Raw genomic sequence first — 24612 nt, 5'->3', positions numbered from 1 at the left:
CACATTTATTAAATTAACACTTCATCTATTTTTTCCTATCACTTCCAACAATACCAAATCCATATCTACTTATACATTAACTTTAACAGAAAATAAATAATCATCAAGTATTTTACAAATAAAGAAATATTTAACATTCAATGGATTCCAAGAACAAATTTTTCTATTATCTGGAATGCTGACATAGCCTAATTATTTCTTTTTAAGCAACATTATAATAGCTTATCCATCTATAATTTCAAGGAATATTTTGCTTCTCTCCAACTTTCACATACCTTGATCAGATAGTTCTAGTTAATATTTCTAGTACATGTAAATAATTATATCCTTGAGTGCTTTAAAATTACACTAATTCCTACACCATTAAGGAAGGAAAATGTTTCTAGTTTTTGATGCATTATGAGTGGGAGATATTAATTTCTAGATGAAATTATGCACAAGCAGGGGAAAAGCTTTGTACCATGATAACATTTAAACATAAAATGTTAAGTATCTCAGGAATTATGGATGATTAAAAGCAAATAGGACAACATGATCATATTGTATTTGGATTGCGGGACCCTCTCCCATTTCTGCAAACTTCTAGTCCCCAAGGCAAAAAGCATCTTTATATTTTAAAATTGTTTAACTATCAGAATAGTTGGCTTGAACAGTAGCAAACACTCAAAATCAAGGAAATGACATACTTCAGTAAATATGTTTATGCTGTGTAATATAAACGAATTATAAAGAGTAGAATAACTTTTTTGTTTTCATTTGTTAATATGAAAGCATTTTGTTTTCATTTGTCATTTGCACAAAACTGCCACTAAGCCATGTGATTTCTAAAGCTAGTTTTGAAAACTTGAAGGAAATTAACTCATACCAAGTAATATGTGTTATTTACTAGTATAGGTCTAATAGTACTTTACTATTTTAGGTAAATAGCTTTTTAAAATCATACTGAGATGATGAAATTGCCCCTTTTGGGGTAGAAATTTCTACGTAATGGGTAATTTCAGTTCGTTCCAGCTTTATCCCACTAGTAGAAACAGATGTAGTTCTATTTGCAATTTTTTAAGGAATCTCCACACTGTTCTCCATAGTGGCTGTACTAGTTTGCATTCCCACCAACAGTGTAGGAGGGTTCCCTTTTCTCCACACCCTCTCCAGCATTTATTGCTTGCAGATTTTTGGATCGCAGCCATTCTGACTGGTGTGAAGTGGTACCTCATTGTGGTTTTGATTTGCATTTCTCTAATAATGAGTGATGTTGAGCATCTTTTCATGTGTTTGTTAGCCATCCGTATGTCTTCTTTGGAGAAATGTCTATTTAGTTCTTTGGCCCATTTTTTGATTGGGTCGTTTATTTTTCTGGAATTGAGCTGCAGAAGTTGTTTGTATATTTTTGAGATTAGTTGTTTGTCAGTTGCTTCATTTGCTATTATTTTCTCCCATTCAGAAGGCTGTCTTTTCACCTTGCTTATATTTTCCTTTGTTGTGCAGAAGCTTTTAATTTTAATTAGATCCCATTTGTTTATTTTTGCTTTTATTTCCAGAATTCTGGGAGGTGGATCATAGAGGATCCTGCTGTGATTCCTTAAAAAGTTGCAAATAGAACTACCTTATGACCCAGCAATCCCACTGCTGGGCATATACACCGAGGAAACCAGAATTGAAAGAGACACATGTACCCCAATGTTCATCGCAGCACTGTTTATAATAGCTAGGACATGGAAACAACCTAGATGTCCATCAGCAGATGAATGGATAAGAAAGCTGTGGTACATATACACAATGGAGTATTACTCAGCCGTTAAAAAGAATTCATTTGAATCAGTTCTGATGAGATGGATGAAACTGGAGCCGATTATACAGAGTGAAGTAAGCCAGAAAGAAAAACACCAATACAGTATACTAACACATATATATGGAATTTAGGAAGATGGCAATGACGACCCTGTATGCAAGACAGGGAAAGAGACACAGATGTGTATAATGGACTTTTGGACTCAGAGGGAGAGGGAGAGGGTGGGATGATTTGGGAGAATGACATTCTAACATGTATACTATCATGTAAGAATTGAATCGCCAGTCTATGTCTGATGCAGGATACAGCATGCTTGGAGCTGGTGCATGGGGATGACCCAGAGAGATGTTATGGGGAGGGAGGTGGGAGGGGGGTTCATGTTTGGGAATGCATGTAAGAATTAAAGATTTTAAAATTTAAAAATAAATAAAAAATAAAAAATAAATAAAAAAAGAAACAGATGTAGTCAAAGACCCCACATATTTGCTATGAATATATTTTAATGTATTTTCTCCAAAAGAATAAAACTGGCTGCCACATAAGTTTATTTCTCCCCCATGCCTTAATGTTTTATAATACAGAGTAGTGAATATTTCATGAAGTACACAATGTGCATTCAGTGTACTTCGTGGGCTTCCCAGGTGGTGCTAGTGGTAAAGAACCCACCTGCCTGTGCAGGAGACATAAGAGATGCAGGTTCGATCCCAGGGTCGGGAAGATCCCCTGGAGGAGGGTGCGGCAACCCACTCCAGTATTCTTGCCTGGAGAATCCCATGGACAGAGGAGCCTGGCAGGCTATAGTGCATAGAGTTGCAAAGAGTCAGACGCAACTGAAGCATCTTTTCATGAGCACACAATGTACTTCACCTACGATGTTTCACTAAAAATATTGAGCACTGGTTTGGGCAGGGGGAGGGGGGCTTCCATGACACTGATAAGCCATTTTACACAGACTAGGAGTATATTTAAAGATAGTGAAGACTTTTAGGAGACAGGTTCTCTGTTTCTGGGGAATATGGAGCTATACTTCTCTCACAATCTGTTGACAGGTAGCACTGTCTCTTAGTAAACACTTTCTGCCTATGATGATAGAATTGGAATAAGACTGTAAGAGTTTAAGTCAAATACAAAAGAGAAGGTTTGCAGTTGGCCTGGCGTGCTGCGATTCATGGGGTCGCAAAGAGTCAGACACGACTGAGCGACTGAACTGAACTGAACTGATAAGCCTGTGATGTTGAATTATAGAACTATTATGTTCATTTCCTAGGACTGCAATAACCAAGTAACACAGAGAAATCGACCATCTCATAGTTCTGGAGACCAGAAGTACAAACTGGAGTGTCGGTGGAGCCTTTCTCCCTCTGCGATCTAGAGGGTAGAATCCTTCCTGGTGTCCTTGTAGCCTCTGGTGGTGGCCACTGATCCCTGGTCTTTAGTTTGTAACAATGTAACTAATCTCTCTCTCTCTGGAGTCACATAGTAGTTTCCCCTCTGTATCTTCACATCATTTTCCTATAAGGCCACTGGGCATAGTGAATTAAGAGCCCACTCAACCCCAGCATGACCTTATCTTCATTAATTACATCTGCAACAATCCTACTTCCAAAGAAAATCACATTCTGAGAAACTGGGAGTTAGGATTTCAGCTTATCTTTCATGGTAGCTCAGGTGGTAAAGAATTTTCCTGCAATGTGGGAGACCCAGGTTCAATCCCTGGGTTGAGAAGATCCCCTGGAGAAGGGAATGGCAACCCACCCCAGTATTCTTGCCTGGAGAATCCCAGGGACAGAGGAGCCAGGTAGGAGGCCGTCTATAGGGTCACACAGAGTCAGACACGACTGAAGTGACTTAGCAACTAAGCAGCAGCCAGACAGAAAAAGTAAGGAAAGAACCACCCTCTCTCTTATGGTGGTTAAAGGTTATGTTCTAAAAAGTTCTTTTGGAGGGACTTCCCTGGTGGTCCACGGGCTGAAACTCCATGTTCCCAATACAGGGGCCTGGGGTTCGATCTCTGGATGGGTAACTAGATCCTGCATGCCACAACTAAGAGTTTGCATGCCTTAACTAAAGAATCCACATGTCCCAGCTAAGACCTGGTGCAGTCAAATAAATAAATGTTAAAGAAAAATTAAAAATTGCTTTGGAGAACTATTCCATCAGTCCACTAGGTGTGGCTTGCTTTCTGTCAAATCTACCCTGTGGAGGTCACTAATCTCCAGTCATTAACATTCTCCAATTCAGCAACAGAGGAAAGAAAAAGAAAAAAAAAAAAAAAATAGTAGGGAAAGGAAAAAAAAAAAAACCACCATGAAGAAAGCGTTCGAAAACAATGTGTTGGGGGTGGGGGTAGATTTGCATTATTTCCCACTTCAGCCTTTGTCTTCAAAGTCCTTTCTGCACAGTATTAAATGGTGTTTGGCTTTTCCCCATTTCTGTTTTTCTCCTTTTAGAGGGGAGAAGTCAATGAGATTTTTGAAAAGGCTCAGAATAGAGGTCACTTTTGAACAAATGACATGTAAGGCAAGATAAATTTACATTTTTCGGACCTCATGGAAAAACAAGGCCAGCTTTGTCTGGGATTCTCTGACAAGTCATTGAAGGCAAGCATCGACTGCCCACTGGTCGTGATGGAGCCAAACCCAGAGAAACATGAGCTAAAACGAGTTTCTCTGTGACCGTAGGTTGATCATCCCCAACTTCCCACAAAGGCCTTTCATTCCCATCTGGAGTGAATATAGGATAACCTAGATGGGCCAGCCCCTCAGTCACCAAGCAAAACTCTTGACATTTGCCTAATTATCTTTTCTCATCATCAGTCATTTCTTGAAGTCTCAGCTTCATTCAGATGCCAGGTATTTCCGAAATTAATCATGTCACTGAAAGCGGCATCTTTTCATGTAAATGGACTTTATTATGTGGATCAGAACACCCCCCTCCTTTGAGCAGTGAAAGCCCATTTGTAGAGAAAGTGTCTGAAATCTGACATGCTGCCTTCCCAAGAAAGATTCTCACTGTTGACCTCCCAGCAAGCACCAAGCATCAGTCACTGTGAGTGTGACTGTGAGTGTGAGCATGTGTATGTGCATGCATGTGTGTGTGCGTGCATGTGTGTGTGCTTGTGTGTGTAGCTAAGAGCCTGGGGCTGGCTGCATGCTAATTTGCCCCATTGTTTCAGGGTGACTGCCTTTCCAGTATTTAGGAACAAAGCCTTTTTGCATAAGCCCCTACATACAATTATTTTATACTTACTTCAAGGACCATCATCCTAACTTCATTGAAACTATAGCAGGGACATGCCAAAGTTTCTTTGTCTCCTTTTAAGGCTGCAGATTACAGATAGGGCAGATACCAACACACTCCCCTTTCATTTGAAAGCATTTTTTAAATGTTTGAGGACCCTGCACTTCTTTTGCACGTGACTTTGCTCAGCCTTTTTGAATTCAGAAAGAGGAGGAGGAACATGCCTGTAAGAATTTGGTTAAGTGCCATCAGATTCAGTTTTCAGGTGTACAACATGTAGACAAAAAGAATGGGGAAATGAGGAATAGAAAGCAAGAAGTTCCTGCTTGTAGAAGTATCACCAAACTGTAACATGGTCTCTAAAAGGGTTACACACTCAGCTTCACAGCACTGGCTGGGATGTCATCTAATTAGCAATAAGAATGCCTGACTACCAACCAAGTCCAGTAAGGCCGCTCCTGTGTGTATAGTGACACGTGGGGAAAGTTTTTCCTACATCTCAGAATCACTTTTGTTTTGTCCTGTTCTTTAACAACCCAGTGTTAATGATGGGGTATTTTTCCTCTGGGAGGAGTACTGAAGAGATATTAATTACCTGCAACCCTCCTTTTTTGTGGAAATAAAATTAATGTTGTGACATAAACTGACAAAAACCAGGAAATTAAAAGTTAAGGCTGAGACTCCTTCATGATGTTTTCCCTTTTTTGGTCATTGCAAAATGAATATAGGGAGGATAATTTGCTAGAGGAAAGACTGGATCATGGAGTTCATCAAGAAAGAGGAAAAAATCATTTAAAAAAATCTCTTTGGCTCTCTTCAATACCAACTTGGCTTTGTCTGACAAACAGAAGCAAATTTTTAAAAAAACAAACTTGTTTCACAATTTGCTAGGGTTTGGAACCTAACCTGATCCCAAGCTGTATATTTACATCTGGGTGGTCAGGTAAACAAGGGTAAAATTTTCAGTTCATATTGTTCTAAGAAATAGATTTTAAAAACACTGGTTAGTGGATAAGAATGGTCTTCTGAAGACATCTCACATGATTTCCCATTGATAATTGCTGTTTCCTTTGACAGAAATGTTTAAGCATGTTTAAGTCTTCCTAAGTTCAACATTACAGATAATGTAGTAAGGATTGTGTGTTTTCAAATTTGTTAGTGCCAATATCACACTTTATTTGGGTTTCCTTAGTTTCTATCAATTGTTTTAAAAGTATCTTACTTTAAAAGGTAAAAACTATCATGAATAAAATAAACTACAAGGATATATAGTACAAGACAGGGAAATTAGCCAATATTTTATAATAACTGTAAATGAGGTATAACTTTTAGACTGTGAGCCACTATATTATACACCCATAACTTATATAATAGTGTATCTCAACTATGCTTCAATTAAAAAAATGTCACTTTTGCTCATCCACTTCATTTTCGTGAATCTGGTCTTTCTGAAACCAAGGGAAAACAAAACCGCCTCTTCATAGTCTTCACAAAAGCTAAGCAATACTTTTTTCGTCATTTTGAACAGCCAGACACTCAAGAAAGTCAAGAATGTCCTAAATTGGAATTGGTAGAAAGCACAGATGGTCTTGAAAATACAGTTTTGGAGTGTTGCATCAACATCCAAAGTCCTATAGGCAAAACAAGTGCAAAAATCAACTTTTCAGAGGCTGTATTTCAGAAAGGACTCAACCCCTCCATTCTTTTGTAGTGTTTGAAGATCAGCCAAAAGAGAGAAAAGGGAGTGTAAATTCTAGGATGAAGCTTTAGGCTATAGGCCAGAAACTGTGAACATTCATCTTCCCCCCACCTCCTTTTCTGAGAAGAATGTTTCTGGGGAAGAAGTTTCATGAGGGGCTTGTACTTCTAAGGACTTTCCTGAACTTCACCTTCCTCTTCGCATCTGCCTTCAGTCATATTAATCTTGGGTTCCTGTCATCTTTTGGCTGCCCTCTCACAAATGCAAACAACTCATTCTGGCACATAGGAACGCCCTGTTTCGCCATCTTTTCTATTTGGATCTATCATTTCCACTTTACCTTACTTTGCAGCAACAACACCACCTCCTGGGTCACTCGTGGTTTCCATAGGTGTCCGCACAACATAGGAGAAAGTTGCTAAACCTCAAAAACAATTGTTAACCGTAATAATTAGATTATAAGTTTCTTGAAGACAAGCTTCTCAAATTCAATGGCAGTTCTTACAAAATCAAAGGGCAGGCCACATGGTCTTACAAAGGATACATTTATGATGGATGAATTTATTCAAATAGAAAAAAAAAAATGACACGACAAACAAATGTAACATGGTATCCTGGTGGGGATCTTAGAAAAGCAAAAGTACATTAGAGGAAAACTGAATAAAATGTGAAATTGGCACTAACAACCTAGAAAACAAAACCTTTGTTATGTTATCTATAATATTGCACTTAGTAGTACTTATAAAAATGTTTAAAATTTCTGTCAAGGAAAACAACAATTATCAGTGGGGAAATTATGTGAAATGTCCACAAGAGACTATCCTTGGCCACTAAACAATGATTTGTATTTATTTTTTACAATAATATGAGCTGAAAATGTTATCCTTGTTCTCCTGACCACACATATGTATTAATAGATACACAGGGATCAGGTCAGCACTCAAACCCTAGCAAATGGTCAATTGTGTTTTTTTTTAATTTTTCTTATATTTGTGAGACTCAAACCCAAGACTGATGGGAAAGGTGGGTTGTGTTTTAATGGAAGTAGCATACCTAGGAATTTGGGGAGTTAGCAACATTCTGGATAAGAGGGTGTAGGAGGGTCTTTGACAGCAGTGCAAATCATCTAATATAATTATCAAGGGGGGCTGTCAGAAGACAGGGAGCAAAGCAGAGTTTAGCTCTGATGTCAGTTAAATTCGTCATCAGGAATTCCAAAATTATTCTGATTTGCAGTCTTATTCCTGGACTGAGGGTTTTTGTTGGTTTTTTTTTTGTTTGTTTGTTTGTTTTTAGAGAGAGGAGGGTTTATAAGCACCAGAGCCCTCTCTTCTCTCTCTATAGCTACTCTGAAGAAGAAGAAAATTTCTCCTGCAAAGTCAAGTCAAGACTTTAAGAATTGGGTCTGCAGATCCCATCCAAAGTGTGTGGAGCCTAAGGGCCTTTCTGTGCCATAGTCCTTGTCTTTAGAGTTCAGAGGATGGAATTACAAGTGTAATTCATCTAAATGTCATTGTATAATCTGATATTTCAGAGCTAAAACACTGTTTATCACTTTGGACCTCTATTTCTAGATTGTGAAGTTCCCCAACTCTTTTTTTTATAAATTAAAAACCCGAATTATTGTTCCTTCAAAAAGCAGTATTCCTCAAGAATTTGGTAAGCTTCAAGAATCATACTGACCATCATACTAGCCATTTCTAACATGGCTCCAAAATTGAATTAAATAGCATTTTTCTTGCTTTTCAATCATCCTAAAACCAGGGAATCTGTAGTTTCATTGTCTACCTTAATTTCAAATGAATAACAATCTCAGAGCCCAAGAGGAAACATTCGTTGCTTTTCATCTTTCCTAAACTGGAATAGTTACAGCAATATTGGGAACAATTTCACACTTTATCCAAACCTCTCCCCAAATCTATTCAGGGTTCAGCCCTAACTAGTGCATAAGAAAATGAAATAGTTTCTCTACCTCTGAAGAAATAGTCCATACATTTCATTCAGGTCACCAGCATAATGACAAAGGACCTGTTTGTGAAATATCACCCATAATCAGGAGAAACTTGGGAATATGCATCATCTTATAGCTTCATAGTCCATCTTTTCCTCTGCATATTTTTAATAAGAATAGTGGAGGAAAATCATGCAAATTTAGTTATTAGACTGTTCTAGGTCAATGGTTTGTTCCTGTTACTTTGTTGCTAAGTCATGTCCAACTCTTTGCAACTCCATGGACTGTAGCCCTCCAGGTCTTTCTGTCCATGGGATTTTCCAGATGAAGAATACTGGAGTGGGTTGCCAATATTCTTCTCCAGGGGAATCTTCCCAACCCAGGGATCAAACCCACATCTCCTGTATTGGCTTCCCTTTACCACTGAGCCGGCAGGGAAGCCCCAGTTCTATGGTGGTTTGTGACAATAGATATGCTGCTAAAATGTATATGTAAATCCTTTCCCTCTTTTTAGTTTTTGGTAAACTCAGTCTTGATTTTACATTTAATTTATTGAATTTCAGAAATTGTGGTTCTTTAGTCTGAAAAATCTTCCTTTTCTACAGTTAATAAATTCTTCAGGATTATTTCAAGATATTTAATTCACTGAAGATTCTCTGATGTGTATACAGTACTGTGCTGAGAATCAGACAAGAGCTGGCCTTGGGGAACTCATGCTTTTGAGGGAGAGCTATAAAATCACACACACACACACAGATTTTTAATAAAAACTCTGTTTCTTCATAAAAGCAGTCTAGCCGATTGTTAAGGTTAGGGTTTCATTGCCAAACTATCTGTGCTCCAGGCCTTGGTCTGTCACTAACTAGCTGTGAGGCCTTGTTTGTTTTCCTCAGATGTATAATAGAACCTAGTCAATTATATTCAGCAAGAACAATGGCTGTGACCTAATAGATATTGAGTTAACATTAGCTAATATTGTTTACACATCTATGGACAGAAATAATAATACTAATTTTTCTATAAGATGATTGGGAACGTTAGATGGCTTCAGGAATTTGAAGTTCTCAGATGCTGTCATTATTATAATTAGCATTAGAGATGTATTATCAAAGTACTATAAGGAGGTTGAGGGTTAATTTATTAGACGGAGAGTGTTGGCAAAGGTAGGAAGAGAAATCCAAAGTTCTCTAAAGGATGAGCAGGATTTTGCTATGCAAAAAAAAGAGGAGGGCTTTTCTGGCAAAGACAAATGAAAACAGTCTGAGCAAAGTTCCTGAGAGAGGATAAGGTGTTTTGGGTAGATGTGGTTTCCCAGGTGGCACTAGCGGTAAAGAATCTGCTCTCCAGTGCAGGAGACATAAAGAGACATGGGTTTGATCCCTGGGTTGGGAAGATTTTCTGGAGAAGAAAATGGCAATCCACTCCAGTATTGCTGCCTGGAGAATCCCATGGATAGAGGAGCCTGGTGGGCTGCAGTCCATGGGGTCACACAGACTTGGACACGACTGAGCGACTTAGCACACATGCACAATTGGAGGGCCATAGGTGAAGGCTTAGGAGAGGAATCTGAAAGTTAGTCAGGAAAAGTGTATTTAGATCTCATTATTGAATGCCTTCAGTAGTCTGCATAAATAGTTAAACAAACAAATATGTGAACTTCATCCCTGTAAACATTTTGAAGTGTCTTTTTTAATGAGAAGAGTCATGTGATGGAATCATTTTAGATAACATTGGTAGCAGCATGGAAAGTGAATCAGACAAAAAATATAGAAGCAGAAAGTCGAGCCACAGCAATAGTGTGGTTAAAAGATTAGTTGATAAGCAAACAGAAGAGGCATAAAGTGCTTGGCATGGAACCTACAGATCAATAAAACATGTTAAGATCTTATTTGGAGTCTAGCTGGAAAAAATCTTTTTAAAAACATTTATAACATTTATAAGACAATTGTAAAGATGGGTAGTGACTAGAAATTCTATGAATTAAGAAGTTATTACTATTTTTAGAAGTGAGGGTAGTACTATAGTTTTGTTTTTTTTTAAGAGTCCCTATCTCATAGGGAAATATATTGACTTATTTATAGATAAAGTTACATAATGCCTAAGATTTGCTTCAAAGGTGATTTGGGATATGGAGCAGGATTGATTTGGGGGTCTGGAAAATGGTTGCATGTGATTTGTTATAGTTTCCTGTGTACTTGTATGTATGCCTAAATTCTCCATAATAAAAACTTTTTTAAAAAAATAGAAAGAATGCTTTAGCAATGGGACCCTAAAAGAAGAGGTGGATATCAGAGCCATGGCAGAGGTAGAAATCAAAGATACTGGCAGTTATTTGGAAGAAGAGATGAAGAAACAGGATTTAAATTTAATCCCAGATTTCTAGTTTCAGTGACTAGTTGGTTGATAATGGCCTTGACCTAGAAAATAATACTGTGATCTCTCTGAAGAAAGTTTTTAACAGTTTGCAAACTGCTCTTGAGTTTGCTATTTTATTTAATCCTCAGAACAGCTCTTTGAGATAATACTTCCATTTGACAGATAAGGAAATTAAAGCTCATGAATTTAAAATATTCAAATAGCGAGATAGGTTTTAGGGTGAAAGACAGTAAATGGAAGCAGGGCCACTTCCTCTGAAGAAAAATATTAAATTATGTTTTATGACTGTGGTGGTACAAAGTATGTACTAATATGACATATTAAGACATTTTTCTTTGGCCTAGAAGTTCACTTTTTATTTTAGTTTTTTAAAAAATTAAGATATTTTCTGTGGACCCCTAAAAGTACTGTGGCACTTGGCACCATGTGTAATACATAAGGTGGCTTTGAATGGAGGGTGAGGACTTCAGGACTCTTTGAATGGGAAATACATTTTCCAGAGTCATCCCGTGAATAGCTCATATTATGACAATTAAAAACTTAGGCAAACTTGAAGAGCTCTGTTTTTAATTTTTTTAATTTTTAATTGATATATAGTTGATGTACAGTATTATATGTGACTGTTGTACAGTAACATACTGTTATTCAAATTTTTTAAATATTATACTCTATTTATAGTTATTATAATATATTGGCTATATTCCCTGTGTTGTACAATATATTCTTGTAGCTTATTTTTTAACATGATAGTTTGTACCTCTTATTCCCCTACCTCTATATTGCCCCTTCCCCCTTCCCTCTCCCCACTAGTCTGTACTTCATATCTGTGAATCTGTTTCTTATTTGTTATATTCATTATTTTTAGATTCCACACATACATGTGTCATACAGTACTTATCTTTCTCTGTCTGACTTATTTCACTTTAGCATAATACCATTTAAGACCATTTGTGTTGCTGCAATTGACAAAATTGTATTCTTTTTCATGGCTGAGTAGTATTCCATTGTGCATGCATATATGCATGCAAATAAATACATATACACAATAAACATTGGTGTTCATGTATCTTTTCAAATTAGTGGTTTTGTTTTTTGCATGTATATACCCAAGAGTGGAATTGTGGATTATATTGTAGTTCTACTTTAAGTTTTTTGAAAAACCTCCATATTGTTTGGCATAGTGGCTACACCAATTTACATCCCCACCAACAGTGTATGAGACTTCCCTTTCTGAGGAAGCAATGCATTTTAAAGATCTACCATTTAATGATCTCATTCTCTGTTGCCTTAAAGAGATATATGCCTTCCTGATGTCGAAAATGCCCTTAGAAGGCTTATAAATATAATTTCCTTGACTGTAGAGTAATCATTCTCATTCGATAGCTTACAATTTTACGTTAAAAGGTGAGGTGTCAAGATGACATTATTCTTGCATTAAAATGGCAATTTCTTCAGCAATCTCTTTGTAACACCCCTTTTCAACCTTCCAGATCACACAATGGACATCACATGCAGGGAACTTAAAAGCCTAGAAAGGGGAACATTAAACTTAAATCTTGATGATTATTCTCTGGCAAGCTCATGTTGGGGTGTTGACATACAAATTAGACTCTAGTTGAAATTTTTAAAATCTCATTTGAAAAATTCCTGAACACCATTCATAGCCAATCATTCTTTGAAGAATTTCCCTTCCAAGTTCTACTGTAAAGAGAAAAATAAAGGAATAATAAAGATGAGGGATATTTATTTTAGTTTAGTAATGTGTGACTTCTCTGTTATTTTCTTCAAAAAATCTGGTTCTCTAATGATAATCGTTGCATCATCATATTAGTTACTCATGAAGCTGAACTTTAGGTTTGGTTTTGTTTGAGCGTTCATGTGGCTTAACTGAACTCAATGAGTGCTGTCCTTTTTACTTCTGAAAAATTCTTTAGAATCATAGACTATTATATCCTGGGGGAACCGTTCATTCCTTTTCATTGTGATACTTCTCATTGACTGTAAGCCACTCTCTGATCCTTCACCAGCCTCCGTATATAAACACGCAGACCTCTCATAAATTCCTTTTTCAATTATTTTTTGAAAATTGCTTCAACATAAGACAATTTTTGCATATTTTACCAGAAAGAGAAGATTCTATTGATCCTGTGGCTTGACATTTTAAAATGTCAAGTTCTGCTACCCTATGTGAGATAAGGCATGTTTTCTCATTTTTATTGCAGCTATTTTCTTTTCATTGATGGAATAATTTTTTCCAGTTATCAGTGCATATACAGTGAGAACCATCCCTGCCCCTCCATTCTTTCCATTAGCCATGTTGTCGATATGTTACCCCTAGAACATCAGCCATCTAAGTTGTCTTGGGCTCCAGAACAATTGTGGTCAACCCACAAATCTTCCTGCCTAGGATGGCAATACTCCAGATTGATTTCTTCAGGATCTGCTTCTCAGGGAATGCATGATTTAAGGGGCAACAAAATGGGCCTCAGTTCAGTTCAGTCCAAACCTTTGCAACCCCATGGACTGTAGCACACCAGGCTTCCGTGTCCACAACCAACTTCCAGAGCTTACTCAAACTCATGTCCATCGCGTCGGTGATGCCATCTAACCATCTCATTTTCTGTCATCCCCTTCTCTCACCGTCAATCTTTCCCAGAATCAAGGTCTTTTCAAATAAGTCAGTTCTTCGCATCAGGTGGCCAAAGTATTGGAGTTTCAGCTTCAGTATCAGTCCTTTCAATGAATATTCAGAACTGATTTCCTTTAGGATGGGCTGGTTGGAACTCCTTGAACTCCAAGGGACTCTCAAGAGTCTTCTCCAACACCACAGTTGAAAAGCATCAATACTTTGGCACTCAGCTTTCTTCATAGTCCAACTCATACATCCATACACGACTACTGGAAAAAACATAACTTTGACTTCAGAAGGACCTTTGCTGGAAAAGTAATGTCTCTGCTTTTTAATATGCTATCTAGGTTGGTCATAACTTTTCTTCCAAGGAGCAAGCATCTTTTAATTTCATGGCTGCAGTCACCATCTGCAGTGATTCTGGAGCCAAAAAATTTAAATCTCTCACTGTTTCCATTCTTTCCCCATCTATTTGCCATGAGGTGATGGGACCAGATGCCATTATCTTAGTTTCCTGAATGTTGAGTTTTAAGCCAACTTTTTCACTCTTCTTTTTCACTTTCATCAAGAGGCTCTTTAGTTCTTCTTCACTTTCTGCCATAAAGGTGGTGTCATCTGCGTATCTGAGGCTATTGATACTTCTCCTGGCAGTCTTGATTTCAGTTTGTGCTTCATCTGCTCACCATTTCTCATGATGTACTCTGCATAGAAGTTAAATAAGCAGGGTGACAATATACAGCCTTGACGTACTCCTTTCTTGTTTGGAACCAGTGTATTGTTCCATGTCCAGTTCTAACTGTTGCTTCTTGAACTGCATACAGATTTCTCAGGAAGCAGGTAAGGTTGTCTTGGTATTCATACTTTTGAAGCCTGACTTGAAGAATTTTGAGCATTACTTTGAAATGAAAGTGAAAGAGGAGAGTGAAAAAGTTGGCTTAAAACTCAATATTCAGAAAATTAAGATCATGCCATCTGATCCCATTACTTCATGGCAAATAGATGGGGAAACAGTGGAAATAGTGGCAGATTTTATTTTGGGGGGCTCCAAAATCACTGGAGATGATGACTACAGCCATGAAATTAAAAGATGCTTGCTCATTGGAAAACAAGTTATGACCAACCCAGACAGAATATTAAAAAGCAGGGACATTACTTTGCCAACAAAGTTCCATCTACTCAAAGCTATGGTTTTTCCAGTAGTAATGTATGGATGTGAGAGTTGGACTATAAAGAAAGCTGAGCACCAAAGAAATGATGCTTTTGAACTGTGGTTTTGGAGAAGACTCTTGAGAGTCCTTAAACTGCAAGGAGATTCAACCAGTCCATCCTAAAGGAAATCAGTACTGAATGTTCATTGGAAGAACTGATGCTGAAGCTGAAACTCCAATCCTTTGGCCACCTGATTTGAAGAACTGACTTATTGGAATAGAACCTGATGCTGGGAAAGATTGAAGGCAGGAGGAGAAGGGGATGCCAGAGGATGAGATGGTTGGATGGCATCACGAACTCAATGGACATGAGTATGAGTAAACTCTGGGAGTTGGTGATGGACAGGGAGGCCTGGCGTGCTGCAGTTCATGGGGTCACAAAAAGTCAGACATGACTGAGTGACTGAATTGAACTGACCTCGCTAGTATGTGAGATGAGTACAACTGTGTGGTAGTTTGAGCATTCCTTGGCATTGCCTTTCTTTGGGATTGGAATGGAAACTGAGCTTTCTCAGTCCTGTGGCCACTGCTGAGTTTTCCAAATTTGCTGGCATATTGACTGCAGCACTGTCACAGCATCATCTTTTAGGGTTTGAAAAGGCTCAACTGGAATTCCATTACCTCCACTAGCTTTGTTCCTAGTGATGCTTCTTAAGGCCACTTTACTTCACATTCCAAGATGTCTGACTCTACATGACTAATCACACCATCGTGGTTATCTGGGTCATGAAGATCTTTTTTATATAGTTATTCTGTGTATTCTTGCCACCTTTTCTTAATATCTTCTGCTTCTATTAGGTCCATACCATTTCTGTCCTTTATTGTGCCCATCTTTGCATGACATTTTCCCTTAGTATCTCTAATTTTCTTGAAGAGATCTCTAGTCTTCCACTCTATTGTTTTTCCTCTATTTCTTTGCATTGATCTCTGAGGAAGGCATTCTTATTTTTATTGCTTTTTTTCTCTTCATGGGCTTCCCTGGTGGCTCAGAGGTTAAAGCATCTGCTTCCAATGCGGGAGACCCGGGTTCGATCCCTGGGTCGGGAAGGTCCCTTGGAGAAAGAAATGGTAACCCACTCCAGTATTCTTGCCTGGAGAATCCCATGGACAGAGGAGCCTGGCGGGCTACAGTCCACGGGGTCACAAAGAGTCGGACATGACTGAGCCACTTCACTTCACTTTTCTCTTCTTGCTATTCTTTGGAACTCTGCATTCAAATGGGTATATCTTTCCTTTTCTCCTTTGCCTTTCACATCTTTTCTTTTCTCAGCTATTTGTAAGGACTCCTCAGACAATCATTTTGCCTTTTTTTCATTTCTTTTTCTTGGGGTGGTCTTGATCACTGCCTCCTATACAATGTCACGAACCTCAATCCATAGTTCTCTAGGCACTCTGTCTATCAGATCTAATCCCTTGAATTTATTTGTCACTTCCACTGTATAATCGTAAGGGATTTGATTTAGGTCATACCTCTATGGTCTAGTGGTTTTCCCTATTTTCTTCTATTTAAGTCTGAATTTGGCAATACAGAGTTCATAATATGAGCCACTGTCAGCTCCCAGTCTTGGTTTTGCTGACTGTATAGAGCTTCTCCATCTTTGGCTGCAAAGAATATAATCAATCTGATTCCGGTATTGACCATCTAGTGAAGTCTATGTGTAGAGTCTTCTCTTGTGTTGTTGGAAGACAGTGTTTGCTATGACCAGTGTGTTCTCTTGGCAAAACTCTTTTAGTTTTTGACTTGCTTCATTTTGTAGTCCAAGGCCATATTTTCCTGTTATTCCAGGTATCTCTTGACTTCCTACTTTTGCATTCCAGTCCCCTATAATGAAAAGGATATATTTTGGGGTGTTAGTTATATAAGGTCTTGTAGGTATTCATAGAACTATTCAGCTTCAGCTTCTTCATCATTACTGGTCGGGGCATAGACTTGGATTATCATGATATTGAATGGCTTGCCTTGGAAACAGATCACTCTGTTGTTTGTGAGACTACATCCAAGTACTGCCTATTGGGCTCTCTTGTTGACTATGATAGCCACTCCATTTCTTCTAAGGGATTCTTGCCAACAGTAGTAGATAGTTAAATTCACCCATTCCACTCTATTTTAGTTTGCTGATTCCTAAAATGTCGATGTTCATTCTTGCCATCTCCTGTTTGACCACTTCCAATTTGCTTTGATTCATGGACCTAACATTCCAGAAAAGGCCTGGCTCAGAGTAAAAGTGGCTTTCCAAGAATATTCTGACATTTCTGGATGGTTGGAATGGGCAAGAAGATCCAAGTTGGAAAAACCATCAATCTATTTAGTTTATAATTCATAGGGTTTCATGTCTTTGCTTTACTACATGCAGTAATGTACTCAACTTGAGTATCTTGAAATGATACCATTTTAAATGGGAAAGGGGTGGAGTAGGGAGCTAGAGAGACTAGCTTGAACAGAATATACTAACACACATGCACGCACATACACACACACAAAAAAAAAATCTCATTAAACCTATTGCCTATATTGGGAAGTAAAAATTTATAAAAGAGAGGCAGACATAAAAGAAGAAATTGTTTATTCATTTGTTTGCCTTTATAAAACTCATTTGGGAGAAGCATCCATATATATACATCAGTTATTCAGCTTGTTCCAGTTACATTGATGTTGGAGATGTCCTTTGTTAGAAATTAATGTGTGTAATAAAGTTTTACATTTTTCATATGTTCTGAAGTATATGAGCTATATTTCTTTTGACTGCATAATTACTTTTTGTACACAAGAAAAATGAGGTGCTTAGCCCTAAGTAAATAACCTCGAAACAAACCAAGAGTAGTAGTTACATTCTTTTCATCTCCTAGGCTGTATACAATAAATATTTCCAGAAACTTTTAAAGTTACATTATTGTGACTTGTTGCAAAAAAAAAAAAAAGAAAAAAGTCCAAACCCCAAAACAAAACTCTTTTATTTAATCAGAACTAAACTCAGACAAAAATATGTACCACTCTATATTAATATTTTGTTGTTTGTTGAGAATTGAGACTAATTACCGTTATCAGGTTCTTTTCCTGGTTTATGTTAATTTCCACAGTATTTTCCCCTTATACTGAAAAAGCATCTCTTACTCAGAATAAATGTTTTGGGAAATAAAACTATAGATTTATGGCACTTTAAGTAATTTATTTTTTTGGATAGTTGTTTCACTAATTCCTAAATGTTTGTAGAGTAGAATGTTATCAATAAAATGTTGCTATATTGATCAAAGTTTCTATTTTTTGCATAAACTGCATCTTTAAGGCTAAGCATTTAGCTGCTTCTAAACAATGGGGAAGGCAATGGCACCCCACTCTAGTACTCTTGCCTGGAAAATCCCAGGGACGGAGAAGGCTGGTAGGCTGCAGTCCATGGTGTCACGAAGAGTCAGACACGACTGAGTGACTTCACTTTTACTTTTCACTTTCATGCATTGGAGAAGGAAATGGCAACCCACTCCAGTATTCTTGCCTAGAGAATCCCAGGGATGGGGGAGCCTGGTGGGCTGCCGTCTATGGGGTCGCAGAGTCGGACACGACTGAAGCGACTCAGCAGCAGCAGCAGCAGCAAACAATGGGGCTGCTCTCTTTAATAAAGGAAACTACCTCTGTCATTCACAACTTGAAGAATCAATTTGGGTCTTTAAAAATACTTATGTGTAAAATCTCCAAGTAGGAAGAGGGTGGACAGTGTTACAAAAGCTAACAGACTTTTTGAGACCCCTAACCCTTTCTGGTAGCTGGCTGCACTATAATTACCAAACCACCTGTTTGCTTTTCTCTCTGCAGTAGCACCTATTACAACCTTGATTTTCTAAAATGAATTATTATTGAATTTAGTAGAGAAGTTCTAAGTTTTCCCAAGGTTAAATAAACCAGGGAAATATTGATATTTTAAGTTACTCATGATGGTCTCTATATAAATATTCATGTCATCTATTTTCCCCTTATCTTGAGTAACAATGACAGTAACTCAGGGTTTCTTTCATAAGAAAAAAAAAACAACTATAGTGTTTTTTTAACTCCTTCTTTAATTCCTAGATGACAATTTGTGTATATATGGGCATGCCTGTGCACATAAATATATAGAACAAGAGAGGAGATGTCATAATCCATATATTAATAACAAAATCTCTATAAATTAGAATTCTCAGTAATTGATTATTTCTTACTTCTTGGAATTTAAATATTTTTAATAAATGGTTGTCAGTTTATAATAAATAAAGTTGTTAATGTCTTAAACTATTGTTCCTAAGTTTCTCATAAAATTTGAAAAGAGTTGGGGTTTTTTTCATCTCTTTGCAAAACAGAAAGCATTACCTTTCTTCTAGAAATTGTGTCTGCATTGAAGACAGTGAGAACAACTGGGGTGATCTGGTCAGAGTAAACAACAATGAAGATAAAAGATCAGTAGGGAACTGTATCAGGAGGTAACTGTATTTGAAAAGTTGGAAAAGAGAAAACCAATATAAATAATTAGAAAAAATTGATCTCAACATCTTGCCAAAAAAGGGGCTAGCATGAGGAATGATGGCAAGGATTTTTCATTAGTTGAGGTTTGCTTGTTTGCTCATTAATTTTTTGAGGAACATGCATAGAGATGATTTTAGTACAGTACCAGCATCAAACACTGAGGGAAGTGGAGAGATTAAAGAGAGAGATTATTTTAAGTTTCCAAGTACTGCGAGTTTCCAGAAGGGTCATTCTCTGCAATAATGGAGAAAAGCCTTAAAATTAAGTGTTACTCCTCAGGAATGCAGTACATCTGACTCTGCCTTGAAATATAACCGAGAGAGAGAGAGAAAAGGAAAATGATTAAGACCAGAGAGACTGACTCATTCTCTTTGCCTTGTTAGTGAGCATCTGCCATTGATACAGAAGCTTCTGATTAGGCTGGTGAGTTATCAACGTGCATGTTTAGTCACTTTAGTCATGTTCGGCTCTTTGCAACCCTATGTACTGTAGCCAATCAGGCTCCTTCATCCATGGTTTTCTCCAGGCAAGAATACTAGAATGGGTTGTCATGCCCTCTTCCAAGGGATCTTCCCCATCCAGGGATCAAATCTGCATTTCATGTTGCCTGCATCAACAGGCGGGTTCTTTAGCACTAGCGCCACATGGGAAGCCCATAGGTGGTTAATAGACTTGTTTTTTTCCATATACCCTTGCTAACACACATCACTGGTTCTTGGACTCTAAATTTTGCTAAGAGGTGTAACCCATCATTCCTATCCCCATCTTCTCACATATTCACTTTTAGATAGTAATTTAAAAGTCTTTGGCATCTTCTAGCGGTCATTGAAAGAAGTCCCAGGCTCCTTGCCTGGTACTCCCTGCCTTTGCAACTCTCACCACTCCCCAACACAAACCCTTCTGCATTCAAATCAAATGTCTCTGAATTAAATACCACCTTCTCATCATCCATAAATACCTAACTTACTCCTTTCTTTCCAATTTTGCCAATCTTGCCAGAGATACCTTTTCTAGATTCCTCTGTAACCTACCATTCCATATTACATTGAAGATCACCCCACAATTCCACACCACACTAAACAACGCCTCCCCCAAACCCTTGCAAACTAGTGTTTAAACTCCATTTATTAGTTTCCCTATATCCAAGCTTTGATAACACACTTCTCACCTCTGTATCTGGACCTGGATCTGGTCTCTTGGAATGAGCATCCCTAAGACAGAGAGAAAACACACTGTAGAATGCTCTGCACAGCCACATTATATGAATTACTTGTGGGTCTTCCTGCCTCCCTTTTATCCTCATCCTGCAGCCAAGAGAACTGGAACACTGTTCCAGAAGAGTGACCTAAGTGTTCACATCTGGCTCACCTTCCTTCCAGACTGCAGTGCAGCAAGCCTGGAGCTGTTCAAGGGAATTAAGCAAAAAGACTCTCTGCTTCTTCTATCCTCTTCCCACCTCCTATTGCCTCCTCCATGTCCCTCTACACGGTTCCAATTTAGACTTGGATCAGTTAACTTGATGGCTTCCCTTATGTCCTATAGCAATTAAAAACATAAATAACACCAACACTGTCATCCCTCCTCATGATGAAGGTACGTTTATTTTTCCTTTCAGTAAGAAAAAAAAACAAATTTCACACTTTGGGTTTGTTTACTGGAAAGAATCCAAAGACAGAGCTGTAAGACAGAGGACAGAGTTTGAAATGATGACTTGTCTGTTTATACATGAGTAATCGGCCAAGCTGCACTGGCGCTGTGGGATGGTGACTTGCAGGTCTGATATTTATTTACGTAATTCACTGAATGTAACAGATTGGAACTATAGCTTGTAAATATTTAGAAAATATTGTTTCTAAGTATCTGCAGCTTCTTTACAGTGTATCAGGCTATTTATTTTGAAATAGCATCTCTTTTTATTGAGAGGTAAGGTAGATAGCTGAGCAAAGATGCATGCAGCATGGAACATAATTAATTTTGTGGGGGAGAAAAGAGAGGAGATGGCTGTTAGATGGCAGACAATCAGCCCTCCCTCATGGGAAAGGCTTCTTGAATATGCAGATGAGGATATTAGCCCTACATGTGCATTTGAACTTTCTAGATGAGGTTGCCTTGATGTGATGATGCTTTAGTAGAAGAGGCACTTGTTTAGATCAGGGCTCAGAAGGCCCTGATGGCTTGGTAGTAGATTCCAAAAGTGACCACAAAATCTTCCTTTGCCTAAATCCACTTTCTTGAATGCAGGCTTTGCAGTGCCATCCTTGTATAGGTGGACTTTTCCCCTCTATCAGTTGAATCTGGGCTGCCATGATGACGTGCTTTGACAGAGCCTCTTTGTACTGGTCTTGAACATTTGCCTCAAAAGGCTCCCACCTTCTGCTCTTACTCTTGAAACTCTGAACATCTGTCATGCAAACAGCCTGGGCTGTCCTGCTAGATGAAGACACATGCCTTGTCACTCCTATTATTATAGGTAACAATCAGCAAAACCCCAGAAGCAGAGCCACATAGCTGACTGAAAGCTGACCCCAGGTGCATAAGCAAGCCTGGCTAAGACCAAGAAAACCACCCAGCTGAACATTCAGCCCAAGTCCCAGTCCCACAAAGTATAAGCTAAGTAGACAATTGTTTTGAACCATTACATTTTGCAGCGGTTATTTAAGCAGCAAGTGCTAACTGGTTAGTACAAGGTTATGATAATGCAGTAAGTCCCAATCAATGACCAATGTTTGGGTCATGTGCATAGAGCAACTTTCTTTCTATATGAAATCAGCAAGTCATTTCTTCAACATTAGTTTATTGAGCACCTAATCTAGTTCAGGTACTGTATGTTCAAGGTGCTGGGAACACCATCATGAATAAGACAGACCAAGCTCCTGCCCTTTTTGAGCTTATATTTTAGTGACTCATAGAGACAATAATAAGTAAATATATAATATGATGTCCACTAGAAAAAAAAAACTGCTATGAAAATAAAAATAAAACCAGGAAAGGAGACAGTGAAGTTGTTGTTCTTTAGTCACTCAGTGATGCCCAGCTCTTAGCAACCTCATGGACTGCAGCACGCCAGGCTTCCCTGTCCTTCCCCATCTCCTGGAACTTGCTCAAACTCATGTCCATTGAATCGGTGATGCCATCCAACTATCTCATCCTCTGTCGGTCCCTTCTTCTCCTGCCTTCCATCTTTCCCAGGATCAGGGTCTTTTTCAATGAGTCAGCTCTTCATAACAGGTGGCCAAAGTATCGGAGCTTCAGCTTCAGCATCAGTCCTTGCAATGAATATTCAGAGCTGGGCTGAATCTGAATATCCAGATCTGCTGGAGAAGAGATAAGCTACCCACTCCAGTATTCTTGGGCTTCCATTGTGGCTCAGCTGGTAAAGAATCTGCCTGCAATGTGGAAGACCTGGGTTCAATCCCTGGGTTGGGAAGATCACTTTGCCAACAAAGGTCAAATCATCAATTCTTCAGCACCCAGCTTTCTTTATGGTCCAAATCACATACATGCATGACTACTGGTAAAACCATAGCTTTGACTATGTGGACCTTTATTGGCAAAGTGATCTTCCCAACCCAGGGATTGAACCCAGGTCTCCCACATTGCAGGCAGACTCTTTACCAGCTGAGCCACAATGGAAGCCCAAGAATACTGGAGTTGGGTAGCTTATCCCTTCTCCAGCAGATCTTCATGACCTAGGAATCAAGCCGGGTCTCCTGCATTGTAGGCAGATTCTTTTAAAACTGAGCTATTAGTGAGGAAAGAGCAAACCTATAAATGAAATGAGAAATTCTAATTGAAAAAGTTGACACAGAAGAAACAAAGAAATGTATCTAAGGCTTTAGCCTATTCATTCTTTCATACTTGCCAAGTAATGAAATATGTCAGGCCCAGGAAAAGTAAAGGAAGTACATAGAAAAATAAATCATACCCCACCCATGTGCTCAGCTGCTCAGTTACGGCCAACTCTTTGCAACCCCATGGACTGTAGCTCACCAGGCTCCTCTGTCCATGGAATTTTCCAGGAAAGAAGACTGGAGTGGGTTCCCACCCATGAGGATTTCACTATTTAAAAGGGAAAGTAAATAGAGTTGCTACTAAGATGAAGTTAATACACTACCCACATACACATGCAGGGCCACCTGGCTCAGCTCTCCTTGGAAAACTTGGCACAATGGGTAAGGTGAGAATTTTTCCTGTTTTACCCTGGAGAGACTAAGTATATGCCTGTTGGCTTGTTATAACTGTTAGTGATGCCTCCTTTCACTGCAAAATTGTTGGGCCTTGGATGATAAATTATGTGGCAATATTACTCCCATGTCCTTTAACAAAGGAAACTGACATACACCTTTGGAGCCAAGAAAGTCTTTGAATTTGTATTACAGAAGTTGGGGAAATGTTATTCATAGGAACAGACATGTGAACTGAAAAAGAGCTCATCTAAACTGGATAAAAACAAGGACTATACACAGACCTCAGTACTTCTCCTGTTTGTCCTGTTTTTTACTGAGACTTTTATAGACTTCCTTTAAAAAAAATTGAATCAAGATTCCTGGGAGAAATATCAATAACCTCAGATATGCAGATGACATCACCCTTATGGCAGAAAGTGAAGAACGAGAGAGCCTCTTGATGAAAGTGAAAGAGGAGAGTGAAAAAGTTGGCTTAAAATTCAACATTTAGAAAACTAAGATCATGGCATCTGTTCCCATCACTTCATGGGAAATAGATGGGGAAACAGTGGAAACAGTGGCTGACTTTATTTCTGGGGGCTCCAAAATCACAGCAGATGGTGATTGCAGCCATGAAATTAAAAGACGCTTACTCCTTGGAAGGAAAGTTATGACCAACCTAGCCAGCATATTCAAAAGCAGAGACATTACTTTGTTAACAAAGGTCCACCTAGTCAAGGCTATGGTTTTTCCAGTAGTCATGTATGGATGTGAGAGTTGGACTATCAAGAAAGCTGAGCACTGAAGAATTGGTGCTTTTGAACTGTGATGTTGGAGAAGACTCTTGAGAGTCCCTTGGACTGCAAGGAGATCCAACCAGTCCATCCTCAAGGAAATTAGTCCTGAATATTCATTGGAAGGACTGATGTTGAAGCTGAAACTCCAACACTTTGGCCACCTGATGCGAAGAGCTGTCTCATTTTAAAAGACCCTGATGCTGGGAAAGATTGCATGCAGGAGGAGAAGGAGACGACAGAAGATGAGATGGTTGGATGGCATCAC

The sequence above is a fragment of the Capra hircus genome, chromosome 11 (genome assembly GCF_001704415.2).
Source record: "Capra hircus breed San Clemente chromosome 11, ASM170441v1, whole genome shotgun sequence".
Taxonomy (NCBI): Eukaryota; Metazoa; Chordata; class Mammalia; order Artiodactyla; family Bovidae; genus Capra; species Capra hircus.
The sequence above is the reverse complement of the archived record's forward strand: the minus strand, read 5'-3'. Positions refer to the sequence as shown.